This window comes from Orbicella faveolata, unplaced genomic scaffold (assembly GCF_042242905.1).
Source record: "Orbicella faveolata isolate gen_17 unplaced genomic scaffold, um_ofav_v1 contig_12, whole genome shotgun sequence".
Taxonomy (NCBI): domain Eukaryota; kingdom Metazoa; phylum Cnidaria; class Anthozoa; order Scleractinia; family Merulinidae; genus Orbicella; species Orbicella faveolata.
In genome coordinates, this window is record NW_028301539.1 from 6,729 (window position 1) to 14,269 (window position 7,541).

The 7,541-nt window shown below is 39.5% G+C and overlaps 1 long non-coding RNA gene across 2 annotated transcripts; it reads left to right on the top strand.

Moving 5' to 3' along the window:
• Positions 1-670: 670 nt before the first annotated feature.
• Positions 671-4,819, top strand: LOC149116014 (uncharacterized). Of its 2 annotated transcripts, none has more exons than XR_016204695.1 (2): positions 671-1,144; positions 3,822-4,819. It is a non-coding gene; the product is annotated as an uncharacterized LOC149116014 (long non-coding RNA). The 2 variants fall into 2 exon arrangements; XR_016204694.1 differs by lacking the exon at positions 671-1,144 and adding an exon at positions 3,052-3,680.
• Positions 4,820-7,541: the final 2,722 nt, after the last annotated feature.

The following is a 7,541-nucleotide window of genomic DNA, read 5'->3' on the forward strand; positions in this document are numbered from 1 at the left end:
TCAAATATTTTCGTTCGCTTATTTCACACAAAACCAAGGCCATTATGAGTTAGTTTAGAGTCCCCGGGACTGGAAAATCTCCTCCAAGCTCCTGGAAATCGACCCGCAGTTGTTCAAAATTACGCTGCGCATAACGCGGTCTCGGCTACCCTTTTAGTCTTAAAATAAGTGAAGCTATATTTCGGCCTAAAAGCTCGAAATCGAGCGCTCAAATATTTTTCCTCTGCCCATTTCACTGAAAACCAAGGCCATCAGTATTTAGTTCAGAGTCCCCGAAACTGGAAAATATCTTCCAAATTCCTGGAAATCGGCCCAAAGTTGGTCAAAAGTACGCTGCGAGTAAGGCGGTCTCGGTTACCTTTTTGCTCATGGATGTTAGACATCCATGAGCTTATAAGGCAGTCGGATGGCGTTCACTCACTCACTCAGTCCATTGTGATTAATTTATTCATTAAAACTGGATTTGAGCACTAGTTTGAGCACTCTGGTAATGGCTTAGATACTACCACATGTGTAGTATTTGGGGCGGCTTTTTAAGCTTAGCCTCCATCCCAGTCTTCAGCACTGCACTGATGAGGCCCAGAAGGCCGAAACAGTACTGTCTGCAGTTAAAACTGGATTAAATAGTTTTCGCCTATCCCTCCCCTGCTAAGTACAATTTTTGTCCCAGACACTTCGTACTGTTTGTTTGGCTTGTTTTAGGGGGGACAAGAAAGGCGAAATTTTGTCCTATAACACGGAGTTTATACAGGGGAGTTTATACATGGCGGTTAAGACGGCACGAAGATGGGTTTTGGTTCAATCCGTGGAGTTTTAAAATGGAAAGTTCTTAAGCTAATCAGCAGTAGCTGCGACAAATACACATGGAAAGACTAGAAGGACATACTATACCATTTTTGTGCGGCATTTTGAGGAGACCTTCGTGGAGTGGTAAAATGGAAAATTATCAAGCTAAGGAACACTAGCTTCGGCAACGGACATTGAAATCCTGAAAGCTACGATGCTCGTTTCGAAATCTTTAAAGCTACGATGTTAAAAAGCGACGATGTCATGTCACGACCGAGGACAAAAAGTCTTTTAAAATGTCACCCGGAGGAGGAAACAATGCAATGGGCCATGAATTCTGTATCATCTGGAACCTAAGGTGAGCCTCCTTGTTGTGTCGTATTTTTTTTACTACGCCTTTTATACGAGGGGGATTATTTCGTTCGGAAAGTAGCTCTGGTACAGGGTCGACCGCTCTTTGAATGAAAAACAAAGACAGTTTTTTATCATGTCTTATCAGATTTCTAAATAGTATCACTGGAGAAAATCCAGATAATGTGAAAAATGTCAAGACTGCCCCAACTAGTAAAGCAACATTCAGCATTAAAGGCAATACACTACATGCTGCTTTTAAGATACCTGCCAATAGAGGTTTTGAGCATTTTGCACTGGACAGTGATAGACTGAATACCATTAGAGCAAAACTAAACAAACAGGGTGATTTTCATTGATAAGATTTCTATGGTTGAAAGTGGCATGTTCAACTTTTTGACTTAAAGATTACAACAAATTATTGGAACTAATGAACCATTTGGTGGAATAAGCTTGGTAACTGCTGGAGATCTTTTCCAGCTTAAGCAAGTTTTTGATAAGTGGATCTTTGAAAATTCCCAATCTGGCTGTAATGAATTTGCAACAAAAATTTGGACAGAGTACTTCACCCTCGTTGAATTGACAGAGATAATGAGACAAAGAGATGACAAAGAATTTGCTCAGCTACTCGATCGTTTGAGAGAGTGAAAGCACTCTGAAGATGATATAACCATTTTGCAACAAAGACTTCTGAACGTAAGGCCTGGACAAGATAATTACAATATGAACATGGCACATTTATTTACTAAAAATGCATCCGTACATGCTCACAACAATGCATTGTATGCCCTCTCTAAAGCTGATAAAGCTCAGACTAAGGCTTTGGACATTGTAATCGGGGACATCTCTGATGATCTCAAGAAACAAATGAAAAACAAAATCCTAGATGATCCAACAAAGACAATGGGTTTATATTTGCTCATGTCAGTAGTAACTGCAACAAAATATGACTGACAACTACATTGATGTGACTGACGGACTCACCAATGGTGCAGAGTGTGTCACAGAACACAGAGACTACAGAGTTGAAATTATACCAGACCAATTATTATTTGGGTGTCATTTCCACATCCTGACATAGGCAGAAACCAGCTTAGAGAAAATGCACATTTATACAAGGCAACTATAAATAGAAATTGGACACCAGTATTGGAAGTAACAAGACAATTTTGAGCCAACAAAAAAAGTGAGGTCCAAATTCTCCGGCGCCAATTTCCACTTAGACCTGCTGCTTCCAAGACTATTCGCCGTTGTCAAGGCGACACATTAAATGAGGTAGTTGTTGATTTTCCAGTATCCAGAAGAGAGCACATACATTATGTTGGCTTGAGCCATGTACGAAACAGCTCTGCAATGCATATTTTTAATTTGAATGAAAACAAACTAAAGGTTAGCGAGAAAGTTAAAAGTGAAATGAGCAGACTAAGAACACAAGTAAGCCTTGTGCCTTAAGCAGTGTTACGGACTGACGATTCACCCCAAACAAAAACAGTCTTGTTTCAGAATGTTAGATCTCTCCACCTCCACCTAGATGATGTACAAAGTGACTACAACATTCAAGAAGCTGATGACATTTTTGTTGGATCAAAACTTTGCTTGTTAGATAGAGATGATACATATCAGCTCAGTAAATTAACTCTACAGAAATGACTTTAATCAGTCTAACATAAGAACTTGCTATGGAACTGCTTTGTACATTAAGAATGATTTGAATTGTACTAAAATTCCATACAGATATAACTTTTAATTAATAATTTGGAAATCACTGTAATGGTGTTGAGCCAACCAATTCCAAATATTAATGTCATTGGTATCTATCGATCGAAAACTAGTTACAATTTCACAGTTGATTGATCCTCTTACTCATCTTCATGACTTAGTATTCACAGAATCTAAAACTCCGAATGTACTGCTTGGGGATTTCAATACTGATCTAATGCAGGCAAATTCAGAACAAATGGCTCTGAAAAATATCTTATAACAGACAAAGGATACACTCAGTTGATTAACCAGTTTACTACTGACTACAGTACACAGATAGATCATGTATATACCAATGTATTACAATGTGTACAATTAGCAGGTACCCTGGAGTCTTACTACAGTGATCATAAACCTATTTACATTTTCATGAAAGCTGTTTGAATATTTCCCTGTATTTATCATATGAGATCATTATTAATATATAATTTAGCTGAATTTGGAAACTTTACATACCAAAGAAATACATGTGTCTAAATGTATCAAGCAACTATTTAAATCACACAGCAAAACAGTCAGAAAATTTATTTGCAGAAACAAAGAATGGTTTGAATTTACTGTGCTATTAATGTCCCTAAATTCCTAGTCTTCATAGAGATTCAAAATTACATGTAACTCTACCAAAATTTACAGATGCTGTACATGACAATACCTTTTTTCTAGGTTAAAAGAATTATTTTAACTCCAGTGTTTCTTTAGAGAGAGCACGGCATTATAGCTAGCATTTTCTTTCTTAACCCTTTCCAGAAAAGCAAGAAATATCACTTGGACACCTTAGTTAGGTAGGTAGCTTATTTTTATTGGGGCAGCAGGGGGGAGAGAATAGAAAGGAAAGCAAATTAAAGAAATACAATATTTTTTCTGCATATAATCATTTATACCCTTTTAAAATGTGTCACTATTACATTCATTGTGTATTGCAGGTTAGGCAAGTTGTACTATTGTACATGTGCATATAACCCAGATGAACACTGCAATAACAACTACAGTATGATATGCAAGTGACAGTAAGCAGATGTTACTATTAACACCACATTACTGATGCTATACAGGTTTATTAGCCGTCAAAAATAATATCAAAAGACTTAGTAGAAACTGGCTTTAACAACACAAATCACCATTTAAACTTCATGGAATTAATCTGAGAATTACAGATGGATGTGGAATTCTCCTGCTTACAAAAAGAATAAGATGTTTTCAAGACTTAAGTCAGCTGACACTTGAACTTTTGAAACTCACTCTTTGCAAAATACATTGGGTGCAAGCATATAAAATGGCTCTCCAGGCTGCATGTATAATTACAGAGTTGGAAACACTTTAGAAATTTATCCATATATGTTTCTTAAAGTCAAGAATGTTGACAATTGAAATCCATCTGAACTTGCTATGCGTGTCAAAACTTAACTCGAGAAATGAACTTATAGCTTTACACTGAAATACAGAAATTATATAACAGAAGCTTAAAATTAGCAGTTCTATACCATGTTCATATACATGAACATATACGTGTAGAGTATCGCAATCAGTCTTAATATTAGGACTACAATTAAATGAAACTCCTAGAACCCATCATTAAGGAACACAAAAGTTGAATGTTTTAATCTGTCTCTATTCATAAAATACAAATCTTGCAATGTTTATTCGAAGTATAAGCTGTCCTAACTGTTCCAGCTTATACCTTTTGAATTTCCATTCAGTTCTTAAAATGGTGGTTATCATGCTGTGCTTCTACTACGTGTATGTCCTGCTGCTTTAAAGATTGTTATTTATAACTCAGCAAAAATTGTAAAATCTGTATCAGTAGGAGACTGCTGGCTAGAATGTCTCCTCTTACCTTTTATGTGCTACATTATGGTAGTCAGTATTTCAGTGGACTTAATAAGAAAGAAAATGCTCCTAATAAAAGCAGTGTTCCTCTTGATTTTTGTTGTTGCACTCTGTTGAAAACTATTTTCAATTATGTAATAAATAATTATTTATAATTTACAAAGTAATTTTAACGGAGAGCAAATTCAGCCACCTAAAGGGTGGGAGGCGTGGTAGCCTCATGGTTAGTGCACTCGTCTCTGGATCAAGTGGTCCAGGTTCAGGCCCTGACCGTGGACATAGCGTTGTGTTCTTGGGAGAGACACTTTATTCTCACAGTGCCTCTCTCTACCCCCGTGTATAAATGGGTACCAGCGAACCTAATGCTGGGGAAAACCCTGCAATGGACTGCATCCCATCCAGGGGGAAGTAGAAATACCCCTAGTTGCTTCACACTACAAAAACCGGGATAAGCTCCAGCCTGGTGGGCCACTTGGCCTGTATGCAGACTTTATTTATTACAATTTAGTGGTAGATTTACATAACAATGAAAAAAAATCTATCTAAAAAATCTATCCATTAAGTGGCTTGACCCTTACCTATCGATCGCCTTGGTTTGCATTGAAATGGACAGAGCAAAACATTTTAAACGCTCACCTTCAAGCTTCTGAGCCGAAATATAACCCCACTTCACTTTAAGACTTAAAGAGTTGCCGAGACCGCTTGACGCGCATCGTGATTTTGACCATCTTCGGCTTGATTTCCCGGGACTTGGGGGATATTTTCTAGTCCCGGGGACTATAAACTAAGTCCTGATGACCTTGTTTTGCAGTGAAATTGAAACAGCAAAAGTTTTTGAAAGCATAGTTTCGAGCTTCTAGGCGGAAATATAGCCCCACTTCACTTGAGCAGTGAAAGATGAGCCGAGTCCGCCTTACGCGCATCGTGATTTTGACCAACTTCGGCTCGATTGGCCGGAACTTAGGAAATATTTTCCAGTTCTGTGGACTCTACACTAATTCCTGATGGCCTTGGTTTGCAATGAAATGGACACAGCAAAACTTTTTCAACGCTCATCTTCGAGCTTCTGCGCCAAAATATAGCCCCACTTCACTTGAACACTGAAAGAATAGCCGAGACCGCCTTACAGACATCGTGATTTTGACCAAGTTCAGCTCGATTTCCCGGAACTTGGGGGATATTTTCCAGTCTGGGGGACTTTAAAATAACTCCTGATGGCCTTTTTTTGCAGTTAAATGCGCGAAGCGTAACTTTTTAAACGGTCACTTTCGAGCTTCTGGGCTGAAATATAGCCCCACTTCACTTTAAGACTGCAACAATAGCCGACCCGCGTTTCGCGAATCGTGATTTTGACCAACTTCGGATCGATATCCCGGAACTTGGGGGATATTTTCCAGTCCTGGGGACCCTAAACTAACTCCTGATCACCTTGGTTTGAAGTGAACGTGACAAGGGAAAACCTTTTGAACGCTCACTTTCGAGCTCCTCGGGCGAAATATAGCCCCACTTCACTTTAAGACTGAAAGATTAGCCAAGACCGTCTTACGCCCATGGTGATTTTGACAAACCTAAGCTACATTTTCCGGAATTTGGGGGATATTTTCCACTCCCTGGGTCTCTAAACTAATTCCTCATGGCTTTGGTTTGCAGTGAAATTGACACAGCAAAACTTTTTTAAACACTCAGTTTCGAGCTTCTGGGGCGAAATATTGCCCCACCTCACTTTAAGACTGAAAGGGTAGTCGAGACCGCTTTACGGGCATGGTGATTTTAACCAACCTCGGCTCGATTGCCAGGAAGTTGGGGGATATTTTCTACTCCCGGAAACTCTAAATTAACTCCTGATGGCCTTCGTTTGCAGTGAAATAGACCGAGCAAAACTTTTTAAACGCTCACTTTCAAGCTCTTGGGCAACAAGGTAGCCCCACTTCACCTCAAGACTGAAAGAGTAGCCGAGACCGCCTTACGCGCATCGTGATTTTGATCAACTTCGGCTCGATTTTCCGGAAATTGGAGGATATTTTCCAGTGCCGGAATCTCTAAACTAAACCCTGATGTCTTTATTTTTTGCTGAAATGGACACAGGTTAAAGAAGCGCAAGCTAGGTGTCGAGCTTCTAGGCCGAAATATAGCCCCACTTCATTTTAAGACTAAAAGAGTAGTCGAGACCGCCTCACGCGAATGGTGATTTTTGAGCATCTTTGGCTGGATTTGCGGGGACTAGGGGGATATTTTTCAGTCCCGGGGACTCTAAACTAACTCCTGATTGCCGTATTATTAAGTGAATAGGACAGAGGTAAACGAAGCGGACGCTAGGTGTGGAGCTTCCAGGCCGAAATATAGCCCCACTTTAATTTAAAACGGTAAGAGTACCATAAACTCTTACGCACATCGTGATTTTCAGCAACTTTGGTTGATTTGCCGGATTTTGGTTGATATTTTACAGTCCCGGGGACTCTAAACTAACTTCTGATGGCCTTAATTTTTACTAAAATGGACACAGATAAAAGGAGCGCTCGCTCGGTGTCGAGCTTCTAGGCCGAAATATAGCCCCACTTCACTTTAAGACGGAAAGAGTAGCAAAGAACGCCTTCCGCGCATCGTGATTTTCACCAACTTCGGCTCGATTTCCCGCAACTTCGAGGATATTTTCCAGTCCCGGGATTTCTAAACTAACTCCTCATTGTCGTGGTTTGCAGTGAAGTGGACTTAGCAGAACTTTTTAAACGCTCACTTGTGAGTTTCTGGAACAAAATATAGCCCAACTTTACTTTAAGACTGATAGAGTAGCCGAGACTGGCTTACGCGCATGGTGT